The sequence below is a fragment of the Hyla sarda genome, unplaced genomic scaffold (assembly GCF_029499605.1).
Source record: "Hyla sarda isolate aHylSar1 unplaced genomic scaffold, aHylSar1.hap1 scaffold_1724, whole genome shotgun sequence".
Taxonomy (NCBI): domain Eukaryota; kingdom Metazoa; phylum Chordata; class Amphibia; order Anura; family Hylidae; genus Hyla; species Hyla sarda.
This window is the reverse complement of record NW_026608365.1, coordinates 10,122-30,712: the sequence shown is the minus strand read 5'-3', so window position 1 is coordinate 30,712 and position 20,591 is coordinate 10,122. Positions and strand designations below refer to the sequence as shown.

Sequence of the window (20,591 nt, the reverse complement as noted above, 5' to 3'; positions counted from 1 at the left end):
GGAAGAGAAGGGAAAAAAAGGTGGAAATGGGTTTAAAAGTGATTTCGGCGGAGAAATATATATATATATATATATATATATATATATATATATATATATATATATACGCGCACACACACACATATATATAAACGTATTCTCCGTTGAGATATTGCAGCCGCTGCTGTGTCCAGGCCCAGGAGCCTTAGCACTGTGCTGTGATGTCACTCAATACCACTGACATCACTAGGTGTAAACAACATCTCTCCTTTGCTGTGTATGTGACTATGGAGCTGTTTGGTGATGTCGTCTATTATGGCCTTCATAGAAGCAACAGGAGATTGTTGCATCCATCTAGAACCCTCAGAACTACAGTGCTATGATGTCACTCACTTCCACAGGCCTTGCAGAGTGTAAACAACAACAACCCAGCTTTGTTGTGTATGTAACCATAGGGATTTGTGATGTCACCTAGAACCTTCACAGCAGCGACAGCTTTATGAGGAGCATCAGCACTGCTCTGCCTGAGCAGAACCATCACCGCCATAGGTTGTCAAATAACCCGGATTTAACCCACACAGGTAAGTCCAATGGGGTGCAGGCATGTCCTCTATGCTTACAGCTTCCCGTGGGTGTTGGTTTGATACCGTTTGGGGACAGCCAAGGAGGCATCTGCAGGCAACAAAGGTAGGTGTGTGCTTGTGTGTGTGTTTCCTATGCAGATCCTAAGCCCAGTGTCACATGCAAGTAGGAGGAGTAAGAAGGGTTCCTGGCAAATCCGGGTTATGGATTGCATTTAAAAAGGCCCCGTGAGAGTGCAATGGGCCCCTGTCTTGCTGCTTAGCAATAATGGTATGGGTTTAGGTTCTGCTGTGTGTACTGGTGGTTGACTGCCCCCCAGCCCAGAGTGTGCATGGAAAATTGTCTGGCAGCCTCCCTGACAGCAAGCAGTGATAGTGCCCATGAAGGGCACCTTGTTGGGCCCGCCCCTTTCACGGTTATCGCTTCTCGGCCTTTTGGCTAAGATCAAGTGTAGTATCTGTTCTTATCAGTTTAATATCTGATACGTCCCCTATCTGGGGACCATATATTAAATGGATTTTTGAGAACGGGGGCCGATTTCGAAGCTTGCTTCCGTCGCCCTATGCATTGACCCGATATGGCAGTATCTTCGGGTACAGTGCACCACCCCCTTACAGGGTTAAAAAGAAAGATTCCTACTTTCATTGCTACCTGCTTGCTGGCTAGCCAGCTAGCCAGCCCTGTGGGCCTTGCTGCTGCTGCAGCCAAAAAACAAAAGGTGGTGCTGCTGCTGCTTCTGCTGCTTCTGCTTCTGCTTGTGTCTGGCCGCTGTTGGAGCGTCCAGTCACAGGACTTCTGCTGCTGCTGACTAAATGGCCTCCTTAATTGGATCATTTGAGTAGCCAGCACACCTGTGCAGGTAGGGCATGACATGATAGGCAGCTGCCTTGATAGCGGGTGGGTGCTGAATGTTCCTAATTGACAAAATAAGATTAATGCTTATGAAGAAATATAAAATCTCATCCCTTCCCCAATATCGCGCCACACCCCTACCCCTTAATTCCCTGGTTGAACTTGATGGACATATGTCTTTTTTCGACCGTACTAACTATGTAACTATGTAACATAACATGGGGGGGGGGGGGGTCTCCTGGCTGTTCACACAGGTGTGTCATTGCTGTACATTGACCATGCATTGCTTCTGTGGTATTGCAAAGGCAAAGACAAATGCTTCCAGCCATCCATTGCACTAATGGATTGGTCATCAGCTGGCTGTCTATGTCCCGCATCAATATAGACCAAAGTACAGAGGGTTAGGCTATGCTATTGTGCACCTACCTGATGCATCAGAAGGTGCGAGGCCCTTGCTAAATTCTGTGCACAGACTTTGAGATCTATACTTTAGACTGTATCTAAACCTGCTCCAACATGGACTGACATTCTGGCCTACTTTCAGCCGATGCGACTTGTCTGTCGCTGAACAGTCGCTTTTTATGTATTCAGCACCTATGTATAATGTTGTAAAAATGCTCTAGAAGCTAAAGTCGCAGAAATGTCACACATATTTGCCCTGCAACTTTCTGTGCGACAAATTCAGACAGGAAAAATCAGTATAAATCCTTAGAAAATTATCCCCCAGTGTCTCCATCTGCTGGCGGTATTGAATAAGCATTGCTGCACTGATGGGGTATGCATTAGACGAAAAAAAAGAAGAAAAAGAAGAATAATACGCCCAGAAAAGAGGCGAAAAGGAGAAAAACGTAAAAAAACGTGAAAAAAAAGTAAGAGGAAGAGAAGGGAAAAAAAGGTGGAAATGGGTTTAAAAGTGATTTCGGCGGAGAAATATATATATATATATATATATATATATATATATACGCGCACACACACACATATATATAAACGTATTCTCCGTTGAGATATTGCAGCCGCTGCTGTGTCCAGGCCCAGGAGCCTTAGCACTGTGCTGTGATGTCACTCAATACCACTGACATCACTAGGTGTAAACAACATCTCTTCTTTGCTGTGTATGTGACTATGGAGCTGTTTGGTGATGTCGTCTATTATGGCCTTCATAGAAGCAACAGGAGATTGTTGCATCCATCTAGAACCCTCAGAACTACAGTGCTATGATGTCACTCACTTCCACAGGCCTTGCAGAGTGTAAACAACAACAACCCAGCTTTGTTGTGTATGTAACCATAGGGATTTGTGATGTCACCTAGAACCTTCACAGCAGCGACAGCTTTATGAGGAGCATCAGCACTGCTCTGCCTGAGCAGAACCATCACCGCCATAGGTTGTCAAATAACCCGGGTTTAACCCACACAGGTAAGTCCAATGGGGTGCAGGCATGTCCTCTATGCTTACAGCTTCCCGTGGGTGTTGGTTTGATACCGTTTGGGGACAGCCAAGGAGGCATCTGCAGGCAACAAAGGTAGGTGTGTGCTTGTGTGTGTGTTTCCTATGCAGATCCTAAGCCCAGTGTCACATGCAAGTAGGAGGAGTAAGAAGGGTTCCTGGCAAATCCGGGTTATGGATTGCATTTAAAAAGGCCCCGTGGGAGTGCAATGGGCCCCTGTCTTGCTGCTTAGCAATAATGGTATGGGTTTAGGTTCTGCTGTGTGTACTGGTGGTTGACTGCCCCCCAGCCCAGAGTGTGCATGGAAAATTGTCTGGCAGCCTCCCTGACAGCAAGCAGTGATAGTGCCCATGAAGGGCACCTTGTTGGGCCCGCCCCTTTCACGGTTATCGCTTCTCGGCCTTTTGGCTAAGATCAAGTGTAGTATCTGTTCTTATCAGTTTAATATCTGATACGTCCCCTATCTGGGGACCATATATTAAATGGATTTTTGAGAACAGGGGCCGATTTCGAAGCTTGCTTCCGTCGCCCTATGCATTGACCCGATATGGCAGTATCTTCGGGTACAGTGCACCACCCCCTTACAGGGTTAAAAAGAAAGATTCCTACTTTCATTGCTACCTGCTTGCTGGCTAGCCAGCTAGCCAGCCCTGTGGGCCTTGCTGCTGCTGCAGCCAAAAAACAAAAGGTGGTGCTTCTGCTGCTTCTGCTTGTGTCTGGCCGCTGTTGGAGCGTCCAGGCACAGGACTTCTGCTGCTGCTGACTAAATGGCCTCCTTAATTGGATCATTTGAGTAGCCAGCACACCTGTGCAGGTAGGGCATGACATGATAGGCAGCTGCCTTGATAGCGGGTGGGTGCTGAATGTTCCTAATTGACAAAATAAGATTAATGCTTATGAAGAAATATAAAATCTCATCCCTTCCCCAATATCGCGCCACACCCCTACCCCTTAATTCCCTGGTTGAACTTGATGGACATATGTCTTTTTTCGACCGTACTAACTATGTAACTATGTAACATAACATGGGGGGGGGTCTCCTGGCTGTTCACACAGGTGTGTCATTGCTGTACATTGACCATGCATTGCTTCTGTGGTATTGCAAAGGCAAAGACAAATGCTTCCAGCCATCCATTGCACTAATGGATTGGTCATCAGCTGGCTGTCTATGTCCCGCATCAATATAGACCAAAGTACAGAGGGTTAGGCTATGCTATTGTGCACCTACCTGATGCATCAGAAGGTGCGAGGCCCTTGCTAAATTCTGTGCACAGACTTTGAGATCTATACTTTAGACTGTATCTAAACCTGCTCCAACATGGACTGACATTCTGGCCTACTTTCAGCCGATGCGACTTGTCTGTCGCTGAACAGTCGCTTTTTATGTATTCAGCACCTATGTATAATGTTGTAAAAATGCTCTAGAAGCTAAAGTCGCAGAAATGTCACACATATTTGGCCTGCAACTTTCTGTGCGACAAATTCAGACAGGAAAAATCAGTATAAATCCTTAGAAAATTATCCCCCAGTGTCTCCATCTGCTGGCGGTATTGAATAAGCATTGCTGCACTGATGGGGTATGCATTAGACGAAAAAAAAGAAGAAAAAGAAGAATAATACGCCCAGAAAAGAGGCGAAAAGGAGAAAAACGTAAAAAAACGTGAAAAAAAAGTAAGAGGAAGAGAAGGGAAAAAAAGGTGGAAATGGGTTTAAAAGTGATTTCGGCGGAGAAATATATATATATATATATATATATATATATATATATATACGCGCACACACACACATATATATAAACGTATTCTCCGTTGAGATATTGCAGCCGCTGCTGTGTCCAGGCCCAGGAGCCTTAGCACTGTGCTGTGATGTCACTCAATACCACTGACATCACTAGGTGTAAACAACATCTCTCCTTTGCTGTGTATGTGACTATGGAGCTGTTTGGTGATGTCGTCTATTATGGCCTTCATAGAAGCAACAGGAGATTGTTGCATCCATCTAGAACCCTCAGAACTACAGTGCTATGATGTCACTCACTTCCACAGGCCTTGCAGAGTGTAAACAACAACAACCCAGCTTTGTTGTGTATGTAACCATAGGGATTTGTGATGTCACCTAGAACCTTCACAGCAGCGACAGCTTTATGAGGAGCATCAGCACTGCTCTGCCTGAGCAGAACCATCACCGCCATAGGTTGTCAAATAACCCGGGTTTAACCCACACAGGTAAGTCCAATGGGGTGCAGGCATGTCCTCTATGCTTACAGCTTCCCGTGGGTGTTGGTTTGATACCGTTTGGGGACAGCCAAGGAGGCATCTGCAGGCAACAAAGGTAGGTGTGTGCTTGTGTGTGTGTTTCCTATGCAGATCCTAAGCCCAGTGTCACATGCAAGTAGGAGGAGTAAGAAGGGTTCCTGGCAAATCCGGGTTATGGATTGCATTTAAAAAGGCCCCGTGGGAGTGCAATGGGCCCCTGTCTTGCTGCTTAGCAATAATGGTATGGGTTTAGGTTCTGCTGTGTGTACTGGTGGTTGACTGCCCCCCAGCCCAGAGTGTGCATGGAAAATTGTCTGGCAGCCTCCCTGACAGCAAGCAGTGATAGTGCCCATGAAGGGCACCTTGTTGGGCCCGCCCCTTTCACGGTTATCGCTTCTCGGCCTTTTGGCTAAGATCAAGTGTAGTATCTGTTCTTATCAGTTTAATATCTGATACGTCCCCTATCTGGGGACCATATATTAAATGGATTTTTGAGAACGGGGGCCGATTTCGAAGCTTGCTTCCGTCGCCCTATGCATTGACCCGATATGGCAGTATCTTCGGGTACAGTGCACCACCCCCTTACAGGGTTAAAAAGAAAGATTCCTACTTTCATTGCTACCTGCTTGCTGGCTAGCCAGCTAGCCAGCCCTGTGGGCCTTGCTGCTGCTGCAGCCAAGAAACAAAAGGTGGTGCTGCTGCTGCTTCTGCTGCTTCTGCTTCTGCTTGTGTCTGGCTGCTGTTGGAGCGTCCAGGCACAGGACTTCTGCTGCTGCTGACTAAATGGCCTCCTTAATTGGATCATTTGAGTAGCCAGCACACCTGTGCAGGTAGGGCATGACATGATAGGCAGCTGCCTTGATAGCGGGTGGGTGCTGAATGTTCCTAATTGACAAAATAAGATTAATGCTTATGAAGAAATATAAAATCTCATCCCTTCCCCAATATCGCGCCACACCCCTACCCCTTAATTCCCTGGTTGAACTTGATGGACATATGTCTTTTTTCGACCGTACTAACTATATAACTATGTAACATAACATGGGGGGGGGGGGGTCTCCTGGCTGTTCACACAGGTGTGTCATTGCTGTACATTGACCATGCATTGCTTCTGTGGTATTGCAAAGGCAAAGACAAATGCTTCCAGCCATCCATTGCACTAATGGATTGGTCATCAGCTGGCTGTCTATGTCCCGCATCAATATAGACCAAAGTACAGAGGGTTAGGCTATGCTATTGTGCACCTACCTGATGCATCAGAAGGTGCGAGGCCCTTGCTAAATTCTGTGCACAGACTTTGAGATCTATACTTTAGACTGTATCTAAACCTGCTCCAACATGGACTGACATTCTGGCCTACTTTCAGCCGATGCGACTTGTCTGTCGCTGAACAGTCGCTTTTTATGTATTCAGCACCTATGTATAATGTTGTAAAAATGCTCTAGAAGCTAAAGTCGCAGAAATGTCACACATATTTGGCCTGCAACTTTCTGTGCGACAAATTCAGACAGGAAAAATCAGTATAAATCCTTAGAAAATTATCCCCCAGTGTCTCCATCTGCTGGCGGTATTGAATAAGCATTGCTGCACTGATGGGGTATGCATTAGACGAAAAAAAAGAAGAAAAAGAAGAATAATACGCCCAGAAAAGAGGCGAAAAGGAGAAAAACGTAAAAAAACGTGAAAAAAAAGTAAGAGGAAGAGAAGGGAAAAAAAGGTGGAAATGGGTTTAAAAGTGATTTCGGCGGAGAAATATATATATATATATATATATATATATATATATATATATATACGCGCACACACACACATATATATAAACGTATTCTCCGTTGAGATATTGCAGCCGCTGCTGTGTCCAGGCCCAGGAGCCTTAGCACTGTGCTGTGATGTCACTCAATACCACTGACATCACTAGGTGTAAACAACATCTCTCCTTTGCTGTGTATGTGACTATGGAGCTGTTTGGTGATGTCGTCTATTATGGCCTTCATAGAAGCAACAGGAGATTGTTGCATCCATCTAGAACCCTCAGAACTACAGTGCTATGATGTCACTCACTTCCACAGGCCTTGCAGAGTGTAAACAACAACAACCCAGCTTTGTTGTGTATGTAACCATAGGGATTTGTGATGTCACCTAGAACCTTCACAGCAGCGACAGCTTTATGAGGAGCATCAGCACTGCTCTGCCTGAGCAGAACCATCACCGCCATAGGTTGTCAAATAACCCGGGTTTAACCCACACAGGTAAGTCCAATGGGGTGCAGGCATGTCCTCTATGCTTACAGCTTCCCGTGGGTGTTGGTTTGATACCGTTTGGGGACAGCCAAGGAGGCATCTGCAGGCAACAAAGGTAGGTGTGTGCTTGTGTGTGTGTTTCCTATGCAGATCCTAAGCCCAGTGTCACATGCAAGTAGGAGGAGTAAGAAGGGTTCCTGGCAAATCCGGGTTATGGATTGCATTTAAAAAGGCCCCGTGGGAGTGCAATGGGCCCCTGTCTTGCTGCTTAGCAATAATGGTATGGGTTTAGGTTCTGCTGTGTGTACTGGTGGTTGACTGCCCCCCAGCCCAGAGTGTGCATGGAAAATTGTCTGGCAGCCTCCCTGACAGCAAGCAGTGATAGTGCCCATGAAGGGCACCTTGTTGGGCCCGCCCCTTTCACGGTTATCGCTTCTCGGCCTTTTGGCTAAGATCAAGTGTAGTATCTGTTCTTATCAGTTTAATATCTGATACGTCCCCTATCTGGGGACCATATATTAAATGGATTTTTGAGAACGGGGGCCGATTTCGAAGCTTGCTTCCGTCGCCCTATGCATTGACCCGATATAGCAGTATCTTCGGGTACAGTGCACCACCCCCTTACAGGGTTAAAAAGAAAGATTCCTACTTTCATTGCTACCTGCTTGCTGGCTAGCCAGCTAGCCAGCCCTGTGGGCCTTGCTGCTGCTGCAGCCAAAAAACAAAAGGTGGTGCTGCTGCTGCTTCTGCTGCTTCTGCTTCTGCTTGTGTCTGGCCGCTGTTGGAGCGTCCAGGCACAGGACTTCTGCTGCTGCTGACTAAATGGCCTCCTTAATTGGATCATTTGAGTAGCCAGCACACCTGTGCAGGTAGGGCATGACATGATAGGCAGCTGCCTTGATAGCGGGTGGGTGCTGAATGTTCCTAATTGACAAAATAAGATTAATGCTTATGAAGAAATATAAAATCTCATCCCTTCCCCAATATCGCGCCACACCCCTACCCCTTAATTCCCTGGTTGAACTTGATGGACATATGTCTTTTTTCGACCGTACTAACTATGTAACTATGTAACATAACATGGGGGGGGGGGGGGGGGGGGGTCTCCTGGCTGTTCACACAGGTGTGTCATTGCTGTACATTGACCATGCATTGCTTCTGTGGTATTGCAAAGGCAAAGACAAATGCTTCCAGCCATCCATTGCACTAATGGATTGGTCATCAGCTGGCTGTCTATGTCCCGCATCAATATAGACCAAAGTACAGAGGGTTAGGCTATGCTATTGTGCACCTACCTGATGCATCAGAAGGTGCGAGGCCCTTGCTAAATTCTGTGCACAGACTTTGAGATCTATACTTTAGACTGTATCTAAACCTGCTCCAACATGGACTGACATTCTCTACTTTCAGCCGATGCGACTTGTCTGTCGCTGAACAGTCGCTTTTTATGTATTCAGCACCTATGTATAATGTTGTAAAAATGCTCTAGAAGCTAAAGTCGCAGAAATGTCACACATATTTGGCCTGCAACTTTCTGTGCGACAAATTCAGACAGGAAAAATCAGTATAAATCCTTAGAAAATTATCCCCCAGTGTCTCCATCTGCTGGCGGTATTGAATAAGCATTGCTGCACTGATGGGGTATGCATTAGACGAAAAAAAAGAAGAAAAAGAAGAATAATACGCCCAGAAAAGAGGCGAAAAGGAGAAAAACGTAAAAAAACGTGAAAAAAAAGTAAGAGGAAGAGAAGGGAAAAAAAGGTGGAAATGGGTTTAAAAGTGATTTCGGCGGAGAAATATATATATATATATATATATATATATATATATATATACGCGCACACACACACATATATATAAACGTATTCTCCGTTGAGATATTGCAGCCGCTGCTGTGTCCAGGCCCAGGAGCCTTAGCACTGTGCTGTGATGTCACTCAATACCACTGACATCACTAGGTGTAAACAACATCTCTCCTTTGCTGTGTATGTGACTATGGAGCTGTTTGGTGATGTCGTCTATTATGGCCTTCATAGAAGCAACAGGAGATTGTTGCATCCATCTAGAACCCTCAGAACTACAGTGCTATGATGTCACTCACTTCCACAGGCCTTGCAGAGTGTAAACAACAACAACCCAGCTTTGTTGTGTATGTAACCATAGGGATTTGTGATGTCACCTAGAACCTTCACAGCAGCGACAGCTTTATGAGGAGCATCAGCACTGCTCTGCCTGAGCAGAACCATCACCGCCATAGGTTGTCAAATAACCCGGGTTTAACCCACACAGGTAAGTCCAATGGGGTGCAGGCATGTCCTCTATGCTTACAGCTTCCCGTGGGTGTTGGTTTGATACCGTTTGGGGACAGCCAAGGAGGCATCTGCAGGCAACAAAGGTAGGTGTGTGCTTGTGTGTGTGTTTCCTATGCAGATCCTAAGCCCAGTGTCACATGCAAGTAGGAGGAGTAAGAAGGGTTCCTGGCAAATCCGGGTTATGGATTGCATTTAAAAAGGCCCCGTGGGAGTGCAATGGGCCCCTGTCTTGCTGCTTAGCAATAATGGTATGGGTTTAGGTTCTGCTGTGTGTACTGGTGGTTGACTGCCCCCCAGCCCAGAGTGTGCATGGAAAATTGTCTGGCAGCCTCCCTGACAGCAAGCAGTGATAGTGCCCATGAAGGGCACCTTGTTGGGCCCGCCCCTTTCACGGTTATCGCTTCTCGGCCTTTTGGCTAAGATCAAGTGTAGTATCTGTTCTTATCAGTTTAATATCTGATACGTCCCCTATCTGGGGACCATATATTAAATGGATTTTTGAGAACGGGGGCCGATTTCGAAGCTTGCTTCCGTCGCCCTATGCATTGACCCGATATGGCAGTATCTTCGGGTACAGTGCACCACCCCCTTACAGGGTTAAAAAGAAAGATTCCTACTTTCATTGCTACCTGCTTGCTGGCTAGCCAGCTAGCCAGCCCTGTGGGCCTTGCTGCTGCTGCAGCCAAAAAACAAAAGGTGGTGCTGCTGCTGCTTCTGCTGCTTCTGCTTCTGCTTGTGTCTGGCCGCTGTTGGAGCGTCCAGGCACAGGACTTCTGCTGCTGCTGACTAAATGGCCTCCTTAATTGGATCATTTGAGTAGCCAGCACACCTGTGCAGGTAGGGCATGACATGATAGGCAGCTGCCTTGATAGCGGGTGGGTGCTGAATGTTCCTAATTGACAAAATAAGATTAATGCTTATGAAGAAATATAAAATCTCATCCCTTCCCCAATATCGCGCCACACCCCTACCCCTTAATTCCCTGGTTGAACTTGATGGACATATGTCTTTTTTCGACCGTACTAACTATGTAACTATGTAACATAACATGGGGGGGGGGGGGGTCTCCTGGCTGTTCACACAGGTGTGTCATTGCTGTACATTGACCATGCATTGCTTCTGTGGTATTGCAAAGGCAAAGACAAATGCTTCCAGCCATCCATTGCACTAATGGATTGGTCATCAGCTGGCTGTCTATGTCCCGCATCAATATAGACCAAAGTACAGAGGGTTAGGCTATGCTATTGTGCACCTACCTGATGCATCAGAAGGTGCGAGGCCCTTGCTAAATTCTGTGCACAGACTTTGAGATCTATACTTTAGACTGTATCTAAACCTGCTCCAACATGGACTGACATTCTGGCCTACTTTCAGCCGATGCGACTTGTCTGTCGCTGAACAGTCGCTTTTTATGTATTCAGCACCTATGTATAATGTTGTAAAAATGCTCTAGAAGCTAAAGTCGCAGAAATGTCACACATATTTGGCCTGCAACTTTCTGTGCGACAAATTCAGACAGGAAAAATCAGTATAAATCCTTAGAAAATTATCCCCCAGTGTCTCCATCTGCTGGCGGTATTGAATAAGCATTGCTGCACTGATGGGGTATGCATTAGACGAAAAAAAAGAAGAAAAAGAAGAATAATACGCCCAGAAAAGAGGCGAAAAGGAGAAAAACGTAAAAAAACGTGAAAAAAAAGTAAGAGGAAGAGAAGGGAAAAAAAGGTGGAAATGGGTTTAAAAGTGATTTCGGCGGAGAAATATATATATATATATATATATATATATATATATATATATATATATACGCGCACACACACACATATATATAAACGTATTCTCCGTTGAGATATTGCAGCCGCTGCTGTGTCCAGGCCCAGGAGCCTTAGCACTGTGCTGTGATGTCACTCAATACCACTGACATCACTAGGTGTAAACAACATCTCTCCTTTGCTGTGTATGTGACTATGGAGCTGTTTGGTGATGTCGTCTATTATGGCCTTCATAGAAGCAACAGGAGATTGTTGCATCCATCTAGAACCCTCAGAACTACAGTGCTATGATGTCACTCACTTCCACAGGCCTTGCAGAGTGTAAACAACAACAACCCAGCTTTGTTGTGTATGTAACCATAGGGATTTGTGATGTCACCTAGAACCTTCACAGCAGCGACAGCTTTATGAGGAGCATCAGCACTGCTCTGCCTGAGCAGAACCATCACCGCCATAGGTTGTCAAATAACCCGGGTTTAACCCACACAGGTAAGTCCAATGGGGTGCAGGCATGTCCTCTATGCTTACAGCTTCCCGTGGGTGTTGGTTTGATACCGTTTGGGGACAGCCAAGGAGGCATCTGCAGGCAACAAAGGTAGGTGTGTGCTTGTGTGTGTGTTTCCTATGCAGATCCTAAGCCCAGTGTCACATGCAAGTAGGAGGAGTAAGAAGGGTTCCTGGCAAATCCGGGTTATGGATTGCATTTAAAAAGGCCCCGTGGGAGTGCAATGGGCCCCTGTCTTGCTGCTTAGCAATAATGGTATGGGTTTAGGTTCTGCTGTGTGTACTGGTGGTTGACTGCCCCCCAGCCCAGAGTGTGCATGGAAAATTGTCTGGCAGCCTCCCTGACAGCAAGCAGTGATAGTGCCCATGAAGGGCACCTTGTTGGGCCCGCCCCTTTCACGGTTATCGCTTCTCGGCCTTTTGGCTAAGATCAAGTGTAGTATCTGTTCTTATCAGTTTAATATCTGATACGTCCCCTATCTGGGGACCATATATTAAATGGATTTTTGAGAACGGGGGCCGATTTCGAAGCTTGCTTCCGTCGCCCTATGCATTGACCCGATATGGCAGTATCTTCGGGTACAGTGCACCACCCCCTTACAGGGTTAAAAAGAAAGATTCCTACTTTCATTGCTACCTGCTTGCTGGCTAGCCAGCTAGCCAGCCCTGTGGGCCTTGCTGCTGCTGCAGCCAAAAAACAAAAGGTGGTGCTGCTGCTGCTTCTGCTGCTTCTGCTTCTGCTTGTGTCTGGCCGCTGTTGGAGCGTCCAGGCACAGGACTTCTGCTGCTGCTGACTAAATGGCCTCCTTAATTGGATCATTTGAGTAGCCAGCACACCTGTGCAGGTAGGGCATGACATGATAGGCAGCTGCCTTGATAGCGGGTGGGTGCTGAATGTTCCTAATTGACAAAATAAGATTAATGCTTATGAAGAAATATAAAATCTCATCCCTTCCCCAATATCGCGCCACACCCCTACCCCTTAATTCCCTGGTTGAACTTGATGGACATATGTCTTTTTTCGACCGTACTAACTATGTAACTATGTAACATAACATGGGGGGGGGGGGGTCTCCTGGCTGTTCACACAGGTGTGTCATTGCTGTACATTGACCATGCATTGCTTCTGTGGTATTGCAAAGGCAAAGACAAATTCTTCCAGCCATCCATTGCACTAATGGATTGGTCATCAGCTGGCTGTCTATGTCCCGCATCAATATAGACCAAAGTACAGAGGGTTAGGCTATGCTATTGTGCACCTACCTGATGCATCAGAAGGTGCGAGGCCCTTGCTAAATTCTGTGCACAGACTTTGAGATCTATACTTTAGACTGTATCTAAACCTGCTCCAACATGGACTGACATTCTGGCCTACTTTCAGCCGATGCGACTTGTCTGTCGCTGAACAGTCGCTTTTTATGTATTCAGCACCTATGTATAATGTTGTAAAAATGCTCTAGAAGCTAAAGTCGCAGAAATGTCACACATATTTGGCCTGCAACTTTCTGTGCGACAAATTCAGACAGGAAAAATCAGTATAAATCCTTAGAAAATTATCCCCCAGTGTCTCCATCTGCTGGCGGTATTGAATAAGCATTGCTGCACTGATGGGGTATGCATTAGACGAAAAAAAAGAAGAAAAAGAAGAATAATACGCCCAGAAAAGAGGCGAAAAGGAGAAAAACGTAAAAAAACGTGAAAAAAAAGTAAGAGGAAGAGAAGGGAAAAAAAGGTGGAAATGGGTTTAAAAGTGATTTCGGCGGAGAAATATATATATATATATATATATATATATATATATATATATATATACGCGCACACACACACATATATATAAACGTATTCTCCGTTGAGATATTGCAGCCGCTGCTGTGTCCAGGCCCAGGAGCCTTAGCACTGTGCTGTGATGTCACTCAATACCACTGACATCACTAGGTGTAAACAACATCTCTCCTTTGCTGTGTATGTGACTATGGAGCTGTTTGGTTATGTCGTCTATTATGGCCTTCATAGAAGCAACAGGAGATTGTTGCATCCATCTAGAACCCTCAGAACTACAGTGCTATGATGTCACTCACTTCCACAGGCCTTGCAGAGTGTAAACAACAACAACCCAGCTTTGTTGTGTATGTAACCATAGGGATTTGTGATGTCACCTAGAACCTTCACAGCAGCGACAGCTTTATGAGGAGCATCAGCACTGCTCTGCCTGAGCAGAACCATCACCGCCATAGGTTGTCAAATAACCCGGGTTTAACCCACACAGGTAAGTCCAATGGGGTGCAGGCATGTCCTCTATGCTTACAGCTTCCCGTGGGTGTTGGTTTGATACCGTTTGGGGACAGCCAAGGAGGCATCTGCAGGCAACAAAGGTAGGTGTGTGCTTGTGTGTGTGTTTCCTATGCAGATCCTAAGCCCAGTGTCACATGCAAGTAGGAGGAGTAAGAAGGGTTCCTGGCAAATCCGGGTTATGGATTGCATTTAAAAAGGCCCCGTGGGAGTGCAATGGGCCCCTGTCTTGCTGCTTAGCAATAATGGTATGGGTTTAGGTTCTGCTGTGTGTACTGGTGGTTGACTGCCCCCCAGCCCAGAGTGTGCATGGAAAATTGTCTGGCAGCCTCCCTGACAGCAAGCAGTGATAGTGCCCATGAAGGGCACCTTGTTGGGCCCGCCCCTTTCACGGTTATCGCTTCTCGGCCTTTTGGCTAAGATCAAGTGTAGTATCTGTTCTTATCAGTTTAATATCTGATACGTCCCCTATCTGGGGACCATATATTAAATGGATTTTTGAGAACGGGGGCCGATTTCGAAGCTTGCTTCCGTCGCCCTATGCATTGACCCGATATGGCAGTATCTTCGGGTACAGTGCACCACCCCCTTACAGGGTTAAAAAGAAAGATTCCTACTTTCATTGCTACCTGCTTGCTGGCTAGCCAGCTAGCCAGCCCTGTGGGCCTTGCTGCTGCTGCAGCCAAAAAACAAAAGGTGGTGCTGCTGCTGCTTCTGCTGCTTCTGCTTGTGTCTGGCCGCTGTTGGAGCGTCCAGGCACAGGACTTCTGCTGCTGCTGACTAAATGGCCTCCTTAATTGGATCATTTGAGTAGCCAGCACACCTGTGCAGGTAGGGCATGACATGATAGGCAGCTGCCTTGATAGCGGGTGGGTGCTGAATGTTCCTAATTGACAAAATAAGATTAATGCTTATGAAGAAATATAAAATCTCATCCCTTCCCCAATATCGCGCCACACCCCTACCCCTTAATTCCCTGGTTGAACTTGATGGACATATGTCTTTTTTCGACCGTACTAACTATGTAACTATGTAACATAACATGGGGGGGGGTCTCCTGGCTGTTCACACAGGTGTGTCATTGCTGTACATTGACCATGCATTGCTTCTGTGGTATTGCAAAGGCAAAGACAAATGCTTCCAGCCATCCATTGCACTAATGGATTGGTCATCAGCTGGCTGTCTATGTCCCGCATCAATATAGACCAAAGTACAGAGGGTTAGGCTATGCTATTGTGCACCTACCTGATGCATCAGAAGGTGCGAGGCCCTTGCTAAATTCTGTGCACAGACTTTGAGATCTATACTTTAGACTGTATCTAAACCTGCTCCAACATGGACTGACATTCTGGCCTACTTTCAGCCGATGCGACTTGTCTGTCGCTGAACAGTCGCTTTTTATGTATTCAGCACCTATGTATAATGTTGTAAAAATGCTCTAGAAGCTAAAGTCGCAGAAATGTCACACATATTTGGCCTGCAACTTTCTGTGCGACAAATTCAGACAGGAAAAATCAGTATAAATCCTTAGAAAATTATCCCCCAGTGTCTCCATCTGCTGGCGGTATTGAATAAGCATTGCTGCACTGATGGGGTATGCATTAGACGAAAAAAAAGAAGAAAAAGAAGAATAATACGCCCAGAAAAGAGGCGAAAAGGAGAAAAACGTAAAAAAACGTGAAAAAAAAGTAAGAGGAAGAGAAGGGAAAAAAAGGTGGAAATGGGTTTAAAAGTGATTTCGGCGGAGAAATATATATATATATATATATATATATATATATATACGCGCACACACACACATATATATAAACGTATTCTCCGTTGAGATATTGCAGCCGCTGCTGTGTCCAGGCCCAGGAGCCTTAGCACTGTGCTGTGATGTCACTCAATACCACTGACATCACTAGGTGTAAACAACATCTCTCCTTTGCTGTGTATGTGACTATGGAGCTGTTTGGTGATGTCGTCTATTATGGCCTTCATAGAAGCAACAGGAGATTGTTGCATCCATCTAGAACCCTCAGAACTACAGTGCTATGATGTCACTCACTTCCACAGGCCTTGCAGAGTGTAAACAACAACAACCCAGCTTTGTTGTGTATGTAACCATAGGGATTTGTGATGTCACCTAGAACCTTCACAGCAGCGACAGCTTTATGAGGAGCATCAGCACTGCTCTGCCTGAGCAGAACCATCACCGCCATAGGTTGTCAAATAACCCGGGTTTAACCCACACAGGTAAGTCCAATGGGGTGCAGGCATGTCCTCTATGCTTACAGCTTCCCGTGGGTGTTGGTTTGATACCGTTTGGGGACAGCCAAGGAGGCATCTGCAGGCAACAAAGGTAGGTGTGTGCTTGTGTGTGTGTTTCCTATGCAGATCCTAAGCCCAGTGTCACATGCAAGTAGGAGGAGTAAGAAGGGTTCCTGGCAAATCCGGGTTATGGATTGCATTTAAAAAGGCCCCATGGGAGTGCAATGGGCCCCTGTCTTGCTGCTTAGCAATAATGGTATGGGTTTAGGTTCTGCTGTGTGTACTGGTGGTTGACTGCCCCCCAGCCCAGAGTGTGCATGGAAAATTGTCTGGCAGCCTCCCTGACAGCAAGCAGTGATAGTGCCCATGAAGGGCACCTTGTTGGGCCCGCCCCTTTCACGGTTATCGCTTCTCGGCCTTTTGGCTAAGATCAAGTGTAGTATCTGTTCTTATCAGTTTTTCATGCCGGTGTATAGTAACGCCGGTATGGGGCTGGTGGGGATGGGTGCTGCATGGAGGATGCAGGTGTACCGGGGCTTTCCGGGGCTGGTTCTGAGGAATCAGCTCGACGGCTGCCCCGATGTGACCTGTTCCCTCCGGGTCTCGCCATGAGGCTGAGAGGGTCTAGAGCCGAGGTACTTTTGTGCCTCGGGGAGTGGTGACCCCGAGGTGCCGAAACTCACTGGGAGAATAGGCTCACTGAGTTGAAGCACGGGCACCATAATCTCTTCACCTTGTGGCACTCACCTCTTGATTCCCGGCCTTCTGGCTAGGATCAGAGAAATTTTTATAGATCCGGCCGGATGTCCGGGCAGTATATCTGCACACATTCACTTATTTATTTATTTTTTGTCTCACTGTGTCACTTTTTGCGTGTTGTGTGTTCACAGGATTGGTCAGGATGCGGTAGCCCTTCTGGGTGTCCCTCCTGGCGGTCTAGGGGAGGTGTGTGTGGCCATTAGGTTCCGCACCTCCCTGCAAACACCCCGGGTACTCCTGCTTCGGCAGGGTACCTACCGTAATCGGCTCTGCGGGCAGATACCTTGGCTAACGCTAAGGGGGATGCCGGGAGCATTTGTGGTCCCCTAGTAGCTTCGGCGAAAAGGGACATCGAACCTGGAACCTCGCAGGTACCTTTTGGTCCGGAGGCGAAGGGTAAGGTTTGTTGGGGGGCCTCTCTCCTATCGGAGAAGGGCTTGCGATAGACCGCATCCTTTGTGCACGTTTTTTTAGTGTAACACGTTTGCACTTTTTCTTGCACTTTGGGTGAATCGAAAGCACGTTCCTCGGCTTTAGATAAAATAAAAAAAAAAAAAAAAAAAAAATCTGTTCTTATCAGTTTAATATCTGATACGTCCCCTATCTGGGGACCATATATTAAATGGATTTTTGAGAACGGGGGCCGATTTCGAAGCTTGCTTCCGTCGCCCTATGCATTGACCCGATATGGCAGTATCTTCGGGTACAGTGCACCACCCCCTTACAGGGTTAAAAAGAAAGATTCCTACTTTCATTGCTACCTGCTTGCTGGCTAGCCAGCTAGCCAGCCCTGTGGGCCTTGCTGCTGCTGCAGCCAAGAAACAAAAGGTGGTGCTGCTGCTGCTTCTGCTGCTTCTGCTTCTGCTTGTGTCTGGCTGCTGTTGGAGCGTCCAGGCACAGGACTTCTGCTGCTGCTGACTAAATGGCCTCCTTAATTGGATCATTTGAGTAGCCAGCACACCTGTGCAGGTAGGGCATGACATGATAGGCAGCTGCCTTGATAGCGGGTGGGTGCTGAATGTTCCTAATTGACAAAATAAGATTAATGCTTATGAAGAAATATAAAATCTCATCCCTTCCCCAATATCGCGCCACACCCCTACCCCTTAATTCCCTGGTTGAACTTGATGGACATATGTCTTTTTTCGACCGTACTAACTATATAACTATGTAACATAACATGGGGGGGGGGGGGGGGTCTCCTGGCTGTTCACACAGGTGTGTCATTGCTGTACATTGACCATGCATTGCTTCTGTGGTATTGCAAAGGCAAAGACAAATGCTTCCAGCCATCCATTGCACTAATGGATTGGTCATCAGCTGGCTGTCTATGTCCCGCATCAATATAGACCAAAGTACAGAGGGTTAGGCTATGCTATTGTGCACCTACCTGATGCATCAGAAGGTGCGAGGCCCTTGCTAAATTCTGTGCACAGACTTTGAGATCTATACTTTAGACTGTATCTAAACCTGCTCCAACATGGACTGACATTCTGGCCTACTTTCAGCCGATGCGACTTGTCTGTCGCTGAACAGTCGCTTTTTATGTATTCAGCACCTATGTATAATGTTGTAAAAATGCTCTAGAAGCTAAAGTCGCAGAAATGTCACACATATTTGGCCTGCAACTTTCTGTGCGACAAATTCAGACAGGAAAAATCAGTATAAATCCTTAGAAAATTATCCCCCAGTGTCTCCATCTGCTGGCGGTATTGAATAAGCATTGCTGCACTGATGGGGTATGCATTAGACGAAAAAAAAGAAGAAAAAGAAGAATAATACGCCCAGAAAAGAGGCGAAAAGGAGAAAAACGTAAAAAAACTTGAAAAAAAAGTAAGAGGAAGAGAAGGGAAAAAAAGGTGGAAATGGGTTTAAAAGTGATTTCGGCGGAGAAATATATATATATATATATATATATATATATATATATATATATATATACGCGCACACACACACATATATATAAACGTATTCTCCGTTGAGATATTGCAGCCGCTGCTGTGTCCAGGCCCAGGAGCCTTAGCACTGTGCTGTGATGTCACTCAATACCACTGACATCACTAGGTGTAAACAACATCTCTCCTTTGCTGTGTATGTGACTATGGAGCTGTTTGGTGATGTCGTCTATTATGGCCTTCATAGAAGCAACAGGAGATTGTTGCATCCATCTAGAACCCTCAGAACTACAGTGCTATGATGTCACTCACTTCCACAGGCCTTGCAGAGTGTAAACAACAACAACCCAGCTTTGTTGTGTATGTAACCATAGGGATTTGTGATGTCACCTAGAACCTTCACAGCAGCGACAGCTTTATGAGGAGCATCAGCACTGCTCTGCCTGAGCAGAACCATCACCGCCATAGGTTGTCAAATAACCCGGGTTTAACCCACACAGGTAAGTCCAATGGGGTGCAGGCATGTCCTCTATGCTTACAGCTTCCCGTGGGTGTTGGTTTGATACCGTTTGGGGACAGCCAAGGAGGTATCTGCAGGCAACAAAGGTAGGTGTGTGCTTGTGTGTGTGTTTCCTATGCAGATCCTAAGCCCAGTGTCACATGCAAGTAGGAGGAGTAAGAAGGGTTCCTGGCAAATCCGGGTTATGGATTGCATTTAAAAAGGCCCCGTGGGAGTGCAATGGGCCCCTGTCTTGCTGCTTAGCAATAATGGTATGGGTTTAGGTTCTGCTGTGTGTACTGGTGGTTGACTGCCCCCCAGCCCAGAGTGTGCATGGAAAATTGTCTGGCAGCCTCCCTGACAGCAAGCAGTGATAGTGCCCATGAAGGGCACCTTGTTGGGCCCGCCCCTTTCACGGTTATCGCTTCTCGGCCTTTTGGCTAAGATCAAGTGTAGTATCTGTTCTTATCAGTTTAATATCTGATACGTCCCCTATCTGGGGACCATATATTAAATGGATTTTTGAGAACGGGGGCCGATTTCGAAGCTTGCTTCCGTCGCCCTATGCATTGACCCGATATGGCAGTATCTTCGGGTACAGTGCACCACCCCCTTACAGGGTTAAAAAGAAAGATTCCTACTTTCATTGCTACCTGCTTGCTGGCTAGCCAGCTAGCCAGCCCTGTGGGCCTTGCTGCTGCTGCAGCCAAAAAACAAAAGGTGGTGCTGCTGCTGCTTCTGCTGCTTCTGCTTCTGCTTGTGTCTGGCCGCTGTTGGAGCGTCCAGGCACAGGACTTCTGCTGCTGCTGACTAAATGGCCTCCTTAATTGGATCATTTGAGTAGCCAGCACACCTGTGCAGGTAGGGCATGACATGATAGGCAGCTGCCTTGATAGCGGGTGGGTGCTGAATGTTCCTAATTGACAAAATAAGATTAATGCTTATGAAGA

General features: G+C 46.4%; 9 non-coding genes and 1 pseudogene across 9 annotated transcripts; all 10 read left to right on the top strand.

The window, feature by feature from the left end:
• The first annotated feature begins 979 nt into the window (after window positions 1-979).
• On the top strand, window positions 980-1,170 carry LOC130312728 (U2 spliceosomal RNA). Its single transcript, XR_008860818.1, has one exon. It is a non-coding gene; the product is annotated as a U2 spliceosomal RNA (small nuclear RNA).
• Window positions 1,171-3,251: 2,081 nt separating this feature from the next.
• Window positions 3,252-3,442, top strand: LOC130312746 (U2 spliceosomal RNA). The gene has a single exon (XR_008860835.1). It is a non-coding gene; the product is annotated as a U2 spliceosomal RNA (small nuclear RNA).
• A 2,065-nt stretch (window positions 3,443-5,507) lies between these two features.
• On the top strand, window positions 5,508-5,698 carry LOC130312727 (U2 spliceosomal RNA). The gene has a single exon (XR_008860817.1). It is a non-coding gene; the product is annotated as a U2 spliceosomal RNA (small nuclear RNA).
• A 2,088-nt stretch (window positions 5,699-7,786) lies between these two features.
• Window positions 7,787-7,977, top strand: LOC130312734 (U2 spliceosomal RNA). The gene has a single exon (XR_008860824.1). It is a non-coding gene; the product is annotated as a U2 spliceosomal RNA (small nuclear RNA).
• A 2,089-nt stretch (window positions 7,978-10,066) lies between these two features.
• Window positions 10,067-10,257, top strand: LOC130312725 (U2 spliceosomal RNA). The gene has a single exon (XR_008860816.1). It is a non-coding gene; the product is annotated as a U2 spliceosomal RNA (small nuclear RNA).
• A 2,093-nt stretch (window positions 10,258-12,350) lies between these two features.
• Window positions 12,351-12,541, top strand: LOC130312724 (U2 spliceosomal RNA). The gene has a single exon (XR_008860815.1). It is a non-coding gene; the product is annotated as a U2 spliceosomal RNA (small nuclear RNA).
• A 2,090-nt stretch (window positions 12,542-14,631) lies between these two features.
• Window positions 14,632-14,822, top strand: LOC130312723 (U2 spliceosomal RNA). The gene has a single exon (XR_008860814.1). It is a non-coding gene; the product is annotated as a U2 spliceosomal RNA (small nuclear RNA).
• Window positions 14,823-16,892: 2,070 nt separating this feature from the next.
• LOC130312753 (U2 spliceosomal RNA) lies at window positions 16,893-17,002 on the top strand (annotated as a pseudogene).
• A 771-nt stretch (window positions 17,003-17,773) lies between these two features.
• On the top strand, window positions 17,774-17,966 carry LOC130312752 (U2 spliceosomal RNA). Its single transcript, XR_008860840.1, has one exon. It is a non-coding gene; the product is annotated as a U2 spliceosomal RNA (small nuclear RNA).
• A 2,095-nt stretch (window positions 17,967-20,061) lies between these two features.
• On the top strand, window positions 20,062-20,252 carry LOC130312755 (U2 spliceosomal RNA). Its single transcript, XR_008860842.1, has one exon. It is a non-coding gene; the product is annotated as a U2 spliceosomal RNA (small nuclear RNA).
• The last annotated feature ends 339 nt before the right edge of the window (window positions 20,253-20,591 follow it).